Here is a 17,192-nt window from a genome sequence, read left to right as displayed (position 1 = left end):
AGAGAGAAGGTACGAGGCAGAGAGAAGGTACGAGGCAGAGAGAAGGTACGAGGCAGAGAGAAGGTACGAGGCAGAGAGAAGGTACGAGGCAGAGAGAAGGTACGAGGCAGAGAGAAGGTACGAGGCAGAGAGAAGGTACGAGGCAGAGAGAAGGTACGAGGCAGAGAGAAGGTACGAGGCAGAGAGAAGGTACGAGGCAGAGAGAAGGTACGAGGCAGAGAGAAGGTACGAGGCAGAGAGAAGGTACGAGGCAGAGAGAAGGTACGAGGCAGAGAGAAGGTACGAGGCAGAGAGAAGGTACGAGGCAGAGAGAAGGTACGAGGCAGAGAGAAGGTACGAGGCAGAGAGAAGGTACGAGGCAGAGAGAAGGTACGAGGCAGAGAGAAGGTACGAGGCAGAGAGAAGGTACGAGGCAGAGAGAAGGTACGAGGCAGAGAGAAGGTACGAGGCAGAGAGAAGGTACGAGGCAGAGAGAAGGTACGAGGCAGAGAGAAGGTACGAGGCAGAGAGAAGGTACGAGGCAGAGAGAAGGTACGAGGCAGAGAGAAGGTACGAGGCAGAGAGAAGGTACGAGGCAGAGAGAAGGTACGAGGCAGAGAGAAGGTACGAGGCAGAGAGAAGGTACGAGGCAGAGAGAAGGTACGAGGCAGAGAGAAGGTACGAGGCAGAGAGAAGGTACGAGGCAGAGAGAAGGTACGAGGCAGAGAGAAGGTACGAGGCAGAGAGAAGGTACGAGGCAGAGAGAAGGTACGAGGCAGAGAGAAGGTACGAGGCAGAGAGAAGGTACGAGGCAGAGAGAAGGTACGAGGCAGAGAGAAGGTACGAGGCAGAGAGAAGGTACGAGGCAGAGAGAAGGTACGAGGCAGAGAGAAGGTACGAGGCAGAGAGAAGGTACGAGGCAGAGAGAAGGTACGAGGCAGAGAGAAGGTACGAGGCAGAGAGAAGGTACGAGGCAGAGAGAAGGTACGAGGCAGAGAGAAGGTACGAGGCAGAGAGAAGGTACGAGGCAGAGAGAAGGTACGAGGCAGAGAGAAGGTACGAGGCAGAGAGAAGGTACGAGGCAGAGAGAAGGTACGAGGCAGAGAGAAGGTACGAGGCAGAGAGAAGGTACGAGGCAGAGAGAAGGTACGAGGCAGAGAGAAGGTACGAGGCAGAGAGAAGGTACGAGGCAGAGAGAAGGTACGAGGCAGAGAGAAGGTACGAGGCAGAGAGAAGGTACGAGGCAGAGAGAAGGTACGAGGCAGAGAGAAGGTACGAGGCAGAGAGAAGGTACGAGGCAGAGAGAAGGTACGAGGCAGAGAGAAGGTACGAGGCAGAGAGAAGGTACGAGGCAGAGAGAAGGTACGAGGCAGAGAGAAGGTACGAGGCAGAGAGAAGGTACGAGGCAGAGAGAAGGTACGAGGCAGAGAGAAGGTACGAGGCAGAGAGAAGGTACGAGGCAGAGAGAAGGTACGAGGCAGAGAGAAGGTACGAGGCAGAGAGAAGGTACGAGGCAGAGAGAAGGTACGAGGCAGAGAGAAGGTACGAGGCAGAGAGAAGGTACGAGGCAGAGAGAAGGTACGAGGCAGAGAGAAGGTACGAGGCAGAGAGAAGGTACGAGGCAGAGAGAAGGTACGAGGCAGAGAGAAGGTACGAGGCAGAGAGAAGGTACGAGGCAGAGAGAAGGTACGAGGCAGAGAGAAGGTACGAGGCAGAGAGAAGGTACGAGGCAGAGAGAAGGTACGAGGCAGAGAGAAGGTACGAGGCAGAGAGAAGGTACGAGGCAGAGAGAAGGTACGAGGCAGAGAGAAGGTACGAGGCAGAGAGAAGGTACGAGGCAGAGAGAAGGTACGAGGCAGAGAGAAGGTACGAGGCAGAGAGAAGGTACGAGGCAGAGAGAAGGTACGAGGCAGAGAGAAGGTACGAGGCAGAGAGAAGGTACGAGGCAGAGAGAAGGTACGAGGCAGAGAGAAGGTACGAGGCAGAGAGAAGGTACGAGGCAGAGAGAAGGTACGAGGCAGAGAGAAGGTACGAGGCAGAGAGAAGGTACGAGGCAGAGAGAAGGTACGAGGCAGAGAGAAGGTACGAGGCAGAGAGAAGGTACGAGGCAGAGAGAAGGTACGAGGCAGAGAGAAGGTACGAGGCAGAGAGAAGGTACGAGGCAGAGAGAAGGTACGAGGCAGAGAGAAGGTACGAGGCAGAGAGAAGGTACGAGGCAGAGAGAAGGTACGAGGCAGAGAGAAGGTACGAGGCAGAGAGAAGGTACGAGGCAGAGAGAAGGTACGAGGCAGAGAGAAGGTACGAGGCAGAGAGAAGGTACGAGGCAGAGAGAAGGTACGAGGCAGAGAGAAGGTACGAGGCAGAGAGAAGGTACGAGGCAGAGAGAAGGTACGAGGCAGAGAGAAGGTACGAGGCAGAGAGAAGGTACGAGGCAGAGAGAAGGTACGAGGCAGAGAGAAGGTACGAGGCAGAGAGAAGGTACGAGGCAGAGAGAAGGTACGAGGCAGAGAGAAGGTACGAGGCAGAGAGAAGGTACGAGGCAGAGAGAAGGTACGAGGCAGAGAGAAGGTACGAGGCAGAGAGAAGGTACGAGGCAGAGAGAAGGTACGAGGCAGAGAGAAGGTACGAGGCAGAGAGAAGGTACGAGGCAGAGAGAAGGTACGAGGCAGAGAGAAGGTACGAGGCAGAGAGAAGGTACGAGGCAGAGAGAAGGTACGAGGCAGAGAGAAGGTACGAGGCAGAGAGAAGGTACGAGGCAGAGAGAAGGTACGAGGCAGAGAGAAGGTACGAGGCAGAGAGAAGGTACGAGGCAGAGAGAAGGTACGAGGCAGAGAGAAGGTACGAGGCAGAGAGAAGGTACGAGGCAGAGAGAAGGTACGAGGCAGAGAGAAGGTACGAGGCAGAGAGAAGGTACGAGGCAGAGAGAAGGTACGAGGCAGAGAGAAGGTACGAGGCAGAGAGAAGGTACGAGGCAGAGAGAAGGTACGAGGCAGAGAGAAGGTACGAGGCAGAGAGAAGGTACGAGGCAGAGAGAAGGTACGAGGCAGAGAGAAGGTACGAGGCAGAGAGAAGGTACGAGGCAGAGAGAAGGTACGAGGCAGAGAGAAGGTACGAGGCAGAGAGAAGGTACGAGGCAGAGAGAAGGTACGAGGCAGAGAGAAGGTACGAGGCAGAGAGAAGGTACGAGGCAGAGAGAAGGTACGAGGCAGAGAGAAGGTACGAGGCAGAGAGAAGGTACGAGGCAGAGAGAAGGTACGAGGCAGAGAGAAGGTACGAGGCAGAGAGAAGGTACGAGGCAGAGAGAAGGTACGAGGCAGAGAGAAGGTACGAGGCAGAGAGAAGGTACGAGGCAGAGAGAAGGTACGAGGCAGAGAGAAGGTACGAGGCAGAGAGAAGGTACGAGGCAGAGAGAAGGTACGAGGCAGAGAGAAGGTACGAGGCAGAGAGAAGGTACGAGGCAGAGAGAAGGTACGAGGCAGAGAGAAGGTACGAGGCAGAGAGAAGGTACGAGGCAGAGAGAAGGTACGAGGCAGAGAGAAGGTACGAGGCAGAGAGAAGGTACGAGGCAGAGAGAAGGTACGAGGCAGAGAGAAGGTACGAGGCAGAGAGAAGGTACGAGGCAGAGAGAAGGTACGAGGCAGAGAGAAGGTACGAGGCAGAGAGAAGGTACGAGGCAGAGAGAAGGTACGAGGCAGAGAGAAGGTACGAGGCAGAGAGAAGGTACGAGGCAGAGAGAAGGTACGAGGCAGAGAGAAGGTACGAGGCAGAGAGAAGGTACGAGGCAGAGAGAAGGTACGAGGCAGAGAGAAGGTACGAGGCAGAGAGAAGGTACGAGGCAGAGAGAAGGTACGAGGCAGAGAGAAGGTACGAGGCAGAGAGAAGGTACGAGGCAGAGAGAAGGTACGAGGCAGAGAGAAGGTACGAGGCAGAGAGAAGGTACGAGGCAGAGAGAAGGTACGAGGCAGAGAGAAGGTACGAGGCAGAGAGAAGGTACGAGGCAGAGAGAAGGTACGAGGCAGAGAGAAGGTACGAGGCAGAGAGAAGGTACGAGGCAGAGAGAAGGTACGAGGCAGAGAGAAGGTACGAGGCAGAGAGAAGGTACGAGGCAGAGAGAAGGTACGAGGCAGAGAGAAGGTACGAGGCAGAGAGAAGGTACGAGGCAGAGAGAAGGTACGAGGCAGAGAGAAGGTACGAGGCAGAGAGAAGGTACGAGGCAGAGAGAAGGTACGAGGCAGAGAGAAGGTACGAGGCAGAGAGAAGGTACGAGGCAGAGAGAAGGTACGAGGCAGAGAGAAGGTACGAGGCAGAGAGAAGGTACGAGGCAGAGAGAAGGTACGAGGCAGAGAGAAGGTACGAGGCAGAGAGAAGGTACGAGGCAGAGAGAAGGTACGAGGCAGAGAGAAGGTACGAGGCAGAGAGAAGGTACGAGGCAGAGAGAAGGTACGAGGCAGAGAGAAGGTACGAGGCAGAGAGAAGGTACGAGGCAGAGAGAAGGTACGAGGCAGAGAGAAGGTACGAGGCAGAGAGAAGGTACGAGGCAGAGAGAAGGTACGAGGCAGAGAGAAGGTACGAGGCAGAGAGAAGGTACGAGGCAGAGAGAAGGTACGAGGCAGAGAGAAGGTACGAGGCAGAGAGAAGGTACGAGGCAGAGAGAAGGTACGAGGCAGAGAGAAGGTACGAGGCAGAGAGAAGGTACGAGGCAGAGAGAAGGTACGAGGCAGAGAGAAGGTACGAGGCAGAGAGAAGGTACGAGGCAGAGAGAAGGTACGAGGCAGAGAGAAGGTACGAGGCAGAGAGAAGGTACGAGGCAGAGAGAAGGTACGAGGCAGAGAGAAGGTACGAGGCAGAGAGAAGGTACGAGGCAGAGAGAAGGTACGAGGCAGAGAGAAGGTACGAGGCAGAGAGAAGGTACGAGGCAGAGAGAAGGTACGAGGCAGAGAGAAGGTACGAGGCAGAGAGAAGGTACGAGGCAGAGAGAAGGTACGAGGCAGAGAGAAGGTACGAGGCAGAGAGAAGGTACGAGGCAGAGAGAAGGTACGAGGCAGAGAGAAGGTACGAGGCAGAGAGAAGGTACGAGGCAGAGAGAAGGTACGAGGCAGAGAGAAGGTACGAGGCAGAGAGAAGGTACGAGGCAGAGAGAAGGTACGAGGCAGAGAGAAGGTACGAGGCAGAGAGAAGGTACGAGGCAGAGAGAAGGTACGAGGCAGAGAGAAGGTACGAGGCAGAGAGAAGGTACGAGGCAGAGAGAAGGTACGAGGCAGAGAGAAGGTACGAGGCAGAGAGAAGGTACGAGGCAGAGAGAAGGTACGAGGCAGAGAGAAGGTACGAGGCAGAGAGAAGGTACGAGGCAGAGAGAAGGTACGAGGCAGAGAGAAGGTACGAGGCAGAGAGAAGGTACGAGGCAGAGAGAAGGTACGAGGCAGAGAGAAGGTACGAGGCAGAGAGAAGGTACGAGGCAGAGAGAAGGTACGAGGCAGAGAGAAGGTACGAGGCAGAGAGAAGGTACGAGGCAGAGAGAAGGTACGAGGCAGAGAGAAGGTACGAGGCAGAGAGAAGGTACGAGGCAGAGAGAAGGTACGAGGCAGAGAGAAGGTACGAGGCAGAGAGAAGGTACGAGGCAGAGAGAAGGTACGAGGCAGAGAGAAGGTACGAGGCAGAGAGAAGGTACGAGGCAGAGAGAAGGTACGAGGCAGAGAGAAGGTACGAGGCAGAGAGAAGGTACGAGGCAGAGAGAAGGTACGAGGCAGAGAGAAGGTACGAGGCAGAGAGAAGGTACGAGGCAGAGAGAAGGTACGAGGCAGAGAGAAGGTACGAGGCAGAGAGAAGGTACGAGGCAGAGAGAAGGTACGAGGCAGAGAGAAGGTACGAGGCAGAGAGAAGGTACGAGGCAGAGAGAAGGTACGAGGCAGAGAGAAGGTACGAGGCAGAGAGAAGGTACGAGGCAGAGAGAAGGTACGAGGCAGAGAGAAGGTACGAGGCAGAGAGAAGGTACGAGGCAGAGAGAAGGTACGAGGCAGAGAGAAGGTACGAGGCAGAGAGAAGGTACGAGGCAGAGAGAAGGTACGAGGCAGAGAGAAGGTACGAGGCAGAGAGAAGGTACGAGGCAGAGAGAAGGTACGAGGCAGAGAGAAGGTACGAGGCAGAGAGAAGGTACGAGGCAGAGAGAAGGTACGAGGCAGAGAGAAGGTACGAGGCAGAGAGAAGGTACGAGGCAGAGAGAAGGTACGAGGCAGAGAGAAGGTACGAGGCAGAGAGAAGGTACGAGGCAGAGAGAAGGTACGAGGCAGAGAGAAGGTACGAGGCAGAGAGAAGGTACGAGGCAGAGAGAAGGTACGAGGCAGAGAGAAGGTACGAGGCAGAGAGAAGGTACGAGGCAGAGAGAAGGTACGAGGCAGAGAGAAGGTACGAGGCAGAGAGAAGGTACGAGGCAGAGAGAAGGTACGAGGCAGAGAGAAGGTACGAGGCAGAGAGAAGGTACGAGGCAGAGAGAAGGTACGAGGCAGAGAGAAGGTACGAGGCAGAGAGAAGGTACGAGGCAGAGAGAAGGTACGAGGCAGAGAGAAGGTACGAGGCAGAGAGAAGGTACGAGGCAGAGAGAAGGTACGAGGCAGAGAGAAGGTACGAGGCAGAGAGAAGGTACGAGGCAGAGAGAAGGTACGAGGCAGAGAGAAGGTACGAGGCAGAGAGAAGGTACGAGGCAGAGAGAAGGTACGAGGCAGAGAGAAGGTACGAGGCAGAGAGAAGGTACGAGGCAGAGAGAAGGTACGAGGCAGAGAGAAGGTACGAGGCAGAGAGAAGGTACGAGGCAGAGAGAAGGTACGAGGCAGAGAGAAGGTACGAGGCAGAGAGAAGGTACGAGGCAGAGAGAAGGTACGAGGCAGAGAGAAGGTACGAGGCAGAGAGAAGGTACGAGGCAGAGAGAAGGTACGAGGCAGAGAGAAGGTACGAGGCAGAGAGAAGGTACGAGGCAGAGAGAAGGTACGAGGCAGAGAGAAGGTACGAGGCAGAGAGAAGGTACGAGGCAGAGAGAAGGTACGAGGCAGAGAGAAGGTACGAGGCAGAGAGAAGGTACGAGGCAGAGAGAAGGTACGAGGCAGAGAGAAGGTACGAGGCAGAGAGAAGGTACGAGGCAGAGAGAAGGTACGAGGCAGAGAGAAGGTACGAGGCAGAGAGAAGGTACGAGGCAGAGAGAAGGTACGAGGCAGAGAGAAGGTACGAGGCAGAGAGAAGGTACGAGGCAGAGAGAAGGTACGAGGCAGAGAGAAGGTACGAGGCAGAGAGAAGGTACGAGGCAGAGAGAAGGTACGAGGCAGAGAGAAGGTACGAGGCAGAGAGAAGGTACGAGGCAGAGAGAAGGTACGAGGCAGAGAGAAGGTACGAGGCAGAGAGAAGGTACGAGGCAGAGAGAAGGTACGAGGCAGAGAGAAGGTACGAGGCAGAGAGAAGGTACGAGGCAGAGAGAAGGTACGAGGCAGAGAGAAGGTACGAGGCAGAGAGAAGGTACGAGGCAGAGAGAAGGTACGAGGCAGAGAGAAGGTACGAGGCAGAGAGAAGGTACGAGGCAGAGAGAAGGTACGAGGCAGAGAGAAGGTACGAGGCAGAGAGAAGGTACGAGGCAGAGAGAAGGTACGAGGCAGAGAGAAGGTACGAGGCAGAGAGAAGGTACGAGGCAGAGAGAAGGTACGAGGCAGAGAGAAGGTACGAGGCAGAGAGAAGGTACGAGGCAGAGAGAAGGTACGAGGCAGAGAGAAGGTACGAGGCAGAGAGAAGGTACGAGGCAGAGAGAAGGTACGAGGCAGAGAGAAGGTACGAGGCAGAGAGAAGGTACGAGGCAGAGAGAAGGTACGAGGCAGAGAGAAGGTACGAGGCAGAGAGAAGGTACGAGGCAGAGAGAAGGTACGAGGCAGAGAGAAGGTACGAGGCAGAGAGAAGGTACGAGGCAGAGAGAAGGTACGAGGCAGAGAGAAGGTACGAGGCAGAGAGAAGGTACGAGGCAGAGAGAAGGTACGAGGCAGAGAGAAGGTACGAGGCAGAGAGAAGGTACGAGGCAGAGAGAAGGTACGAGGCAGAGAGAAGGTACGAGGCAGAGAGAAGGTACGAGGCAGAGAGAAGGTACGAGGCAGAGAGAAGGTACGAGGCAGAGAGAAGGTACGAGGCAGAGAGAAGGTACGAGGCAGAGAGAAGGTACGAGGCAGAGAGAAGGTACGAGGCAGAGAGAAGGTACGAGGCAGAGAGAAGGTACGAGGCAGAGAGAAGGTACGAGGCAGAGAGAAGGTACGAGGCAGAGAGAAGGTACGAGGCAGAGAGAAGGTACGAGGCAGAGAGAAGGTACGAGGCAGAGAGAAGGTACGAGGCAGAGAGAAGGTACGAGGCAGAGAGAAGGTACGAGGCAGAGAGAAGGTACGAGGCAGAGAGAAGGTACGAGGCAGAGAGAAAGTACGAGGCAGGTTGTATGAAGAGAGATTGAGTTGGCTGGGCCTGTATTCACTGGAAGTTAGAAGAGTGAAAGGGGATTTCCATTCAAACATATAAAATTCTGACAAGAGTGGACAGACTGAGTGTATTTAAGAAGGAAGTAGTTAGATTTCGAGATTCCAAAAGTGTCAATTGATATGGAGAGAGTATACAGGTATGGTGTTGAGATGGAGGATCAGCCATGATCATATTGAATGGTGCAGCACACTTAAAGGGCTGAGTGACCTCCTCATGCTCCCATTTTCTATGTTTCTATGTGCATATCTCCAAGGTATATCTCTAACTAGGTGCTAGCTTCATGCCTACTTCTCTTTATACAGTTCTTCCTCATGTACTTTGTACATCATGTGACTCTATACATCATACTGTGGGTGATACTGTTTCCCAGTCCCACACTAACCTGTACTAACCCGAACATCCTTCTGCAACACCCCCACCAAAGTCCTTGCACAAATGGATTTACAATATAGAATTTCCATGCTACCCCTTCCCACCTCCAAGTCTCTGACTTTTACAAATCGAGATGTCCTGGAGGCTTTACAACTCTTCCACATCTCGTTCTCTTCCCATTCAGAGGAGTGGTCGTTGCTTCGTGCTGACTTTGTGGTTCAGAGTTAAAATTGTAGAACGTGGGTTGTTTCAAATACTCGGGTTTCAACATCTGATTTGCTTCAGAGACTCTTTGGTGTTAATGTTTTTCTTTGACAACAATCTGTATTCTATGATTGGATACTTTTGGTTTAAACCATTCCTTCTGGAGGACATTTTAATCCATTCATTCACAGAGTGGACTGGCGTTGTCTTTTTCAGTGGCGCCTGCCACGTTCTTCCTGGAAGTTGATATTTCAAAAATGGAACTTGTTTCCACTTATTAATTCTGCATTCAACTAACTGTCTCATTCATCAGTAATTCCATTTCCTGCTCCAGGTTTTTTTTGCAATCTTTAATAATTTCTTCTAATGCTTAAAGTTCATCAAGTTTTAATTTGTCATTACCAAAATCATCTTCCATGTGTGAAAGTTGGCTCTCTACATGAACAGTCTCTCCTTAGCAGAGCCTAATTCCTGAGCCATCCTTCAAGTTCATATTCAGTCATTTTACTTCTGCAGTTCTTTCTGAAACTCTTCACACTCATTTCAAACCATTTTTACTTTTTCTTGCAACTGTTCAATTTTTCTAGAAACAATTTTTATTTCCGCTACAACTCAATGGTTCTCAGTAAACGGGAGGCACTCTGTCCTTTTCCAGCTTTTCTTTCTTGTTCCTTATCTTCAGCATGGATTTACATTTCCTCATCTGTCTTTTCTTTCTCCACCTCCAGCAGACCTTTCCTTGACCTTGTCCTTCATTTTGATTTCACTCTTGGCCAGGTCAGTCTCTGGGAAAGTCTTAACTCTTTCAGTTCTGCAATCATGCAACCCATAGCTTGAGAATATGCTCACAACTTTTCAAGAACAAAGAAAATTACAGCACAGGAACAGGCCCTTCAGCCCTCCCAGCCTGCGCCGATCCAGATCCTTTATCTAAACCTGTCTTCTATTTTCCAAGGATCTACTTCCCTCTGTTCCCCGCCCGTTCATATATCTGTCTAGATGCATCTTAAATGATGCTATCGTGCCCACCTCTACCACCTCCGCTGGCAAAGCGTTCCAGGCATCCACCACCCTCTGCGTAAAAAACTTTCCACGCACATCTCCCTTAAACATTCCCCCTCTCACCTTGAAATCGTGACCCCTTGTAATTGACACCCCCACGCTTGGAAAAAGCTTGTTGCTATCCATCCTGTCCATACCTCTCATAATTTTGTAGACCTCAATCAGGTCCCCCCTCAACCTCCGTCTTTCCAACGAAAACAATCCTAATCTACTCAACCTTTCTTCATAGCTAGCACCCTCCATATCAGGCAACATCCTGGTGAACCTCCTCTGCACCCTCTCTAAAGCATCCACATCCTTCTGCCGATGTGGCGACCAGAACTGCACGCAGTATTCCAAATGTGGCCTAACCAAAGTCCTATACAACTGTAACATGACCTGCTGACTCTTGTACTCAAAACCCCGTCCGATGAAGGCAAGCATGTATGCCTTCTTGACCACTCTGTCGACCTGCGTTGCCACCTTCAGGGTACAATGGACCTGAACTCCCAGGTCTCACTGTCCATCAATTTTCCCCAGGACTCTTCCATTGACCGTATAGTCCGCTCTTGAATTAGATCTTCCAAAATGCATCACCTCGCATTTGCCTGGATTGAACTCCATCTGCCATTTCTCTGCCCAAGTCTCCAATCTATCTATATTTTGCTGTATTCTCTGACAGTCCTCCTCGCTATCTGCAACTCCACCAATCTTAGTATCATCTGCAAACTTGCGAATCAGACCACCTATACCTTTGTCCAGATCATTTATGTATATCACAAACAACAGTGGTCCGAGCACGGATCCCTGTGGAACTCCACTAGTCACCTTTCTCCATTTTGAGACACTCCCTTCCACCACTACTCTCTGATCCTGTTGCCCAGCCAATTCTTTATCCATCTAGCTAGTACACCCTGAACCCCATACGACTTCACTTTTTCCATCAACCTGCCATGGGAAACTTTAACAAACGCCTTACTGAAGTCCATGTATATGACATCTACAGCCCTTCCCTCATCAATTAACTTTGTCACTTCCTCAAAGAATTCTATTAGGTTTGTAAGAAATGACCTTCCCTGCACAAAACCATGCTGCCTATCACTGATAAGTCTATTTTCTTCCAAATGTGAATAGATCCTATCCCTCAGTATCTTCTCCAACAGTTTGCCTACCACTGACGTCACGCTCACAGGTCTATAATTCCCTGGATTACCCCTGCTACCCTTCTTAAACAAGGGGACAACATTAGCAATTCTCCAGTCCTCCGGGACCTCACCCGTGCTCAAGGATGCTGCAAAGATATCTGTTAAGGCCCCAGCTATTTCGTCCCTCTCTTCCCTCAGTAACCTGGGATAGATCCCATCTGGACCTGGGGACTTGTCCACCTTAATGCCTTTTAGAGTACCCAAAACTTCCCCCTTATGCCGACTTGACCGAGAGTATTTAAACATCCATTCCAGGGACAGGAATGGATGTTGCAGGATCCGGGGTTTAGGTGTTTTAGTAAGCTCAGAGAAGGAGGCAAAAGAGGGGGAGGTGTGGCGCTGCTAGTCAAGAGCAGTATTACGGTGGCGGAGAGGATGCTAGATGGGGACTCTTCTTCCGAGGTAGTATGGGCTGAAGTTAGAAACAGGAAAGGAGAGGTCACCCTGTTGGGAGTTTTTTATTGGCCTCCTAATAGTTCTAGGGATGTAGAGGAAAGGATGGCGAAGATGATTCTGGATGAGAGCGAAAGTAACAGGGTAGTTATTATGGGGGACTTTAACTTTCCAAATATTGACTGGAAAAGATATAGTTCGAGTACAATAGATGGGTCGTTTTTTGTACAGTGTGTGCAGGAGGGTTTCCTGAAACAATATGTTGACAGGCCAACAAGAGGCGAGGCCACGTTGGATTTGGTTTTGGGTAATGAACCAGGCCAGGTGTTGGATTTGGAGGTAGGAGAGCACTTTGGGGACAGTGACCACAATTCGGTGACGTTTACGTTAATGATGGAAAGGGATAAGTATACACCGCAGGGCAAGAGTTATAGCTGGGGGAAGGGCAATTATGATGCCATTAGACGTGACTTGGGGGGGATAAGGTGGAGAAGTAGGCTGCAAGTGTTGGGCACACTGGATAAGTGGGGCTTGTTCAAGGATCAGCTACTGCGTGTTCTTGATAAGTATGTACCGGTCAGACAGGGAGGAAGGCGTCGAGCGAGGGAACCGTGCTTTACCAAGGAAGTGGAATCTCTTGTTAAGAGGAAGAAGAAGGCCTATGTGAAGATGAGGTGTGAAGTTTCGGTTGGGGCGATGGATAGTTACAAGGTAGCGAGGAAGGATCTAAAGAGAGAGCTAAGACGAGCAAGGAGGGGACATGAGAAGTATTTGGCAGGAAGGATCAAGGAAAACCCAAAAGCTTTCTATAGGTATGTCAGGAATAAGCGAATGACTAGGGAAAGAGTAGGACCAGTCAAGGACAGGGATGGGAAATTGTGTGTGGAGTCTGAAGAGATAGGCGAGATACTAAATGAATATTTTTCGTCAGTATTCACTCAGGAAAAAGATAATGTTGTGGAGGAGAATGCTGAGCCCCAGGCTAATAGAATAGATGGCATTGAGGTACGTAGGGAAGAGGTGTTGGCAATTCTGGACAGGCTGAAAATAGATAAGTCCCCGGGACCTGATGGGATTTATCCTAGGATTCTCTGGGAGGCCAGGGAAGAGATTGCTGGACCTTTGGCTTTGATTTTTATGTCATCATTGGCTACAGGAATAGTGCCAGAGGACTAGAGGACAGCAAATGTGGTCCCTTTGTTCAAAAAGGGGAGCAGAGACAACCCCGGCAACTATAGACCGGTGAGCCTCACGTCTGTAGTGGGTAAAGTCTTGGAGGGGATTATAAGAGACAAGATTTATAATCATCTAGATAGGAATAATATGATCAGGGATAGTCAGCATGGCTTTGTGAAGGGTAGGTCATGCCTCACAAACCTTATTGAGTTCTTTGAGAAGGTGACTGAACAGGTAGACGAGGGTACAGCAGTTGATGTGGTGTATATGGATTTCAGCAAAGCGTTTGATAAGGTTCCCCACGGTAGGCTATTGCAAAAAATACGGAGGCTGGGGATTGAGGGTGATTTAGAGATGTGGATCAGAAATTGGCTAGCTGAAAGAAGACAGAGGGTGGTGGTTGATGGGAAATGTTCAGAATGGAGTACAGTCACAAGTGGAGTACCACAAGGATCTGTTCTGGGGCCGTTGCTGTTTGTCATTTTTATCAATGACCTAGAGGAAGGCGCAGAAGGGTGGGTGAGTAAATTTGCAGACGATACTAAAGTCGGTGGTGTTGTCGATAGTGTGGAAGGATGTAGCAGGTTACAGAGGGATATAGATAAGCTGCAGAGCTGGGCTGAGAGGTGGCAAATGGAGTTTAATGTAGAGAAGTGTGAGGTGATTCACTTTGGAAGGAATAACAGGAATGCGGAATATTTGGCTAATGGTAAAGTTCTTGAAAGTGTGGATGAGCAGAGGGATCTCAGTGTCCATGTACATAGATCCCTGAAAGTTGCCACCCAGGTTGATAGGGTTGTGAAGAGGCCTATGGAGTGTTGGCCTTTATTGGTAGAGGGATTGAGTTCCGGAGTCGGGAGGTCATGTTGCAGCTGTACAGAACTCTGGTACGGCCGCATTTGGAGTATTGCGTACAGTTCTGGTCACCGCATTATAGGAAGGACGTGGAGGCTTTGGAGCGGGTGCAGAGGAGATTTACCAGGATGTTGCCTGGTATGGAAGGAAAATCTTATGAGGAAAGGCTGATGGACTTGAGGTTGTTTTCGTTGGAGAGAAGAAGGTTAAGAGGAGACTTAATAGAGGCATACAAAATGATCAGGGGGTTAGATAGGGTGGACAGTGAGAGCCTTCTCCCGCGGATGGATATGGCTGGCACGAGGGGACATAACTTTAAACTGAGGGGTAATAGATATAGGACAGAGGTCAGAGGTAGGTTCTTTACGCAAAGAGTAGTGAGGCCGTGGAATGCCCTACCTGCTACAGTAGTGAACTCGCCAACATTGAGGGCATTTAAAAGTTTATTGGATAAGCATATGGATGATAATGGTATAGTGTAGGTTAGATGGCTTTTGTTTCGGTGCAACATCGTGGGCCGAAGGGCCTGTACTGCGCTGTATTGTTCTATGTTCTATGTTCTATGTTCTATCCATCCCTAGCTTCAACATCCGTCATGTCCCTCTCCTTGGTGAATACCGATGCAAAGTACTCATTAAGAATCTCACCCATTTCCTCTGACTCCACGCATAAATTCCCTCTTTTGTCTTTCCTTTCAATGTCTCCTCTTTTCCATTCATCTGGTCCATCAGTCTCACATTGTCCAAGCTCATCTTCTTTTCAATTGGGTCTGCTGTAAAAGTAGCAAATTTTTTGCTGATGTCAAATTGGAGCTGCAATTTTTCTACTTTTTGTTGCTCCTGTACAGAACAATTTTTCATCTTTCTCCGTTCCTCTTGCAGTCTTTCTCTTTACAGTTAAACCTCTGCATATTTCCTCATCACTTCTTCCAGCTGCTTAGCCTTTTCAAGCATAACATTAACTAACTTGTTTTAGAAAGGTATGGCACGATTTAACTGCCTCATCCCCCCCGACCTGGTGGCGCGGCAAGGCTGATGAATCTCGGGAGAGGCCTCTCGCGAGATTCTCGTGCTTGAGATGTCTCATAAGATTCATCTGAACCTCGCGACACTTTGTGATCTGGATCTCACCCTCACCGGGCAAGATCCAGAGATAAACATTCTCCCGAGGCCACGGATCTAACGGCCTCGCAGCAAGGCCTGGACCCAGGTTCCTTTTAATACTGGTCCACACAAATGTGGACCAGGGGCAGCACGGTGGTGCAGTGGTTAGCACTGCTGCCTCACGGCGCCGAGACCCCAGGTTCAATCCTGGCTCTGGGTCACTGTCCGTGTGGTGTTCGCACATTCTCCCCATGTGCGTGTGGGTTTCACCCCCCACAACCCAAAGATGTGCAGGGTAGGTTAATTGGCCACGTTAAATTGCCCCTTAATTGGAAAAAAAGAATTGGGTACTCTAAACCTATTTAAAAAAAACAAATGTGGACCAGGCCTAATGGCACCTGGCGGCCTCCCAAACCTTTGGAAACCCCTGTGTGGCCAGGGAGAGGGCAGGGTGGCCCTCTGGCTCTTCCCCTGGCACCTTGGCATTGCCAAGGTGTCCAGGTGGCACTGTCAGGCTGGCAGGAGTACTACCAGGATGATGGTGCCTGGGTGCCAGGCCATGCGCATTAAAGGGCAGAATGAGTGGGGTATGAAGGGTAGGGGTTCGAAAGGGGGGGTACGAAGGGACCTAATAAAGATTGTGAGGTGGTTAAGGGTGGAATCCTGGGGGGTGGGGAGGCACGAATATGGAGGGTGCCCTCAGCGACACCATAGTGGGGTGTCTCACTTGGGGGGGTTTAATGCCCATGTGTGCGGGGGGGGGGGTGACATTGCCCATGGGGGGGACCCTCAAGCTCACTTACAGATCGGAGCACCCTTTCAAAATGACGGCCCAATCGCTGAGGAGCCGATATGGTTCAGCTCCCCAGTGATGGGCTAGACCAGGAGAAGCTCCACAGAGCCAAACGTATGGTTAAATAGCGATGTGGATCTCACCCAAAGAGCGCGATTTTCCGGTCTTGTTACACGCCCGCTCAAGCGTAACGAGGCCGGTGAATAGCAAGAGAGGCCAAAAACGAGATCCGCGCCGGGCGTCAAACTGTTTGCGATGCAACCGGCCCGCTCCCGAAGGCAAAATCGGGATCTCGCCGTAGCGTGTCGAGAAACCAATTATCACCACTTAAACCCCATTTCCATACACTAAATGGGAGCCACCCCTTATCTAACGGCCTCCCGACATCCAGTGGCCTTCCCAGCAAGTGGTCACGCTGGTGTCGATTCGTACTCCTTTTGAAAAACGTAAACCTGGTGAAAGCATTTCTGTGGGGAGCCAAGGAGGTGAGAAGCCATCTTTGCTCACAGGCAAAGAGCCCAGGGTACTGGGCATGCCACCCCCAGTGCTTGGTGAGAGGGGCTGACTCTCGGCTGGGGGTGGGGGACCTTCTGCAGGGGCAGGCCGCCATGGGGAGGGGTGCACTGGGGTGATGGGCAAAGGGTTCGGGGGTCAGTCCACATTGTAGAAGGAAGTGACAGAGGCATCATAATGGTTTTGCAAAAAGGTGTTTAATGTGTTGTACAAACCCCACTCCCGATGGTGACCATGGTGCAGACAATGGGAAGTTGCCAGGACTGGCAGAGCCAGATGACTCAGAGGCTTCTGGTGCCCCCTCCAGATACCCCTCCGCCCCATGGAGACCCCCAGGGCCCTGTGGGCATCATCAGGAGGAGGAAGTGATGGAGGCCAACCCGGAGCCTGCCACCAGAGAGATGGCGGTGGTCTCCAGTTCTTCCAACCCATCTGATACCAGCGAATCTCAAGGGCAGCGGGCTGAACAGGGTTCCACGGTGAAGATAGTGACACCGATATGTCAGCTGGGGCTCTCCCGCTCCAGGCCTTCAGAGGATGTGCAGCAAGGGCATCAAAGGCCACAGGACACGGAAAGCACCTCGGATGCGCATCCTGGGGACTCCGCTAGACGTAGCAGTAGACCATGAAAGAACACTGAAGAGCACTGGGGAGGGGGGACGGGGCGGGTTGGGGGTCACTATGTGTAGCGAGCGGAAATGGAAATGTCTGTAAAACATGTTTCACCTGATATATGTGAAGCCTCTGTCACGCTAATCTTCACAGTGAGCCTAACTGTTGCCCTCCGGTACCCCACAACCCCGTCCGCCAATCAAACACCCCCAATGCAGACCCGATTCAGACGATGGGTATGTGCGCACTGTCAGCAGAAAGACAGGAGTCGGATTTCAGCAGAAAGAACAAAGAACAATACAGCACAGGAACAGGCCCTTCGGCCCTCCAAGTCTGCACTGACCATGGTACTTGGCTAAGCTAAAACCATTTGCACTTACTAAGTCCGTATCCTTCCATTCCCACCCTATTCATATATTTGTCAATATGCCCCTTAAATGCCTCTATCGTACC

The 17,192-nt window shown here is 51.5% G+C and overlaps 1 long non-coding RNA gene across 1 annotated transcript in view; it reads left to right on the top strand.

Annotated features, from left to right (window-relative positions):
• Window positions 1-16,785, top strand: part of LOC140399380 (uncharacterized) — a 40,657-nt gene extending 23,872 nt beyond the window's left edge. Inside the window, exon 5 of the long non-coding RNA XR_011937686.1 lies at window positions 16,435-16,785. This is a non-coding gene — a long non-coding RNA (uncharacterized lncRNA). The remainder of the gene's footprint in view (window positions 1-16,434) is intronic.
• The last annotated feature ends 407 nt before the right edge of the window (window positions 16,786-17,192 follow it).

The sequence above is a fragment of the Scyliorhinus torazame genome, chromosome 22 (assembly GCF_047496885.1).
Source record: "Scyliorhinus torazame isolate Kashiwa2021f chromosome 22, sScyTor2.1, whole genome shotgun sequence".
Classification (NCBI taxonomy): Eukaryota; Metazoa; Chordata; class Chondrichthyes; order Carcharhiniformes; family Scyliorhinidae; genus Scyliorhinus; species Scyliorhinus torazame.
Note: the sequence above shows the minus strand (reverse complement) of the source record. Positions and strands in the feature narration are given on the sequence as shown.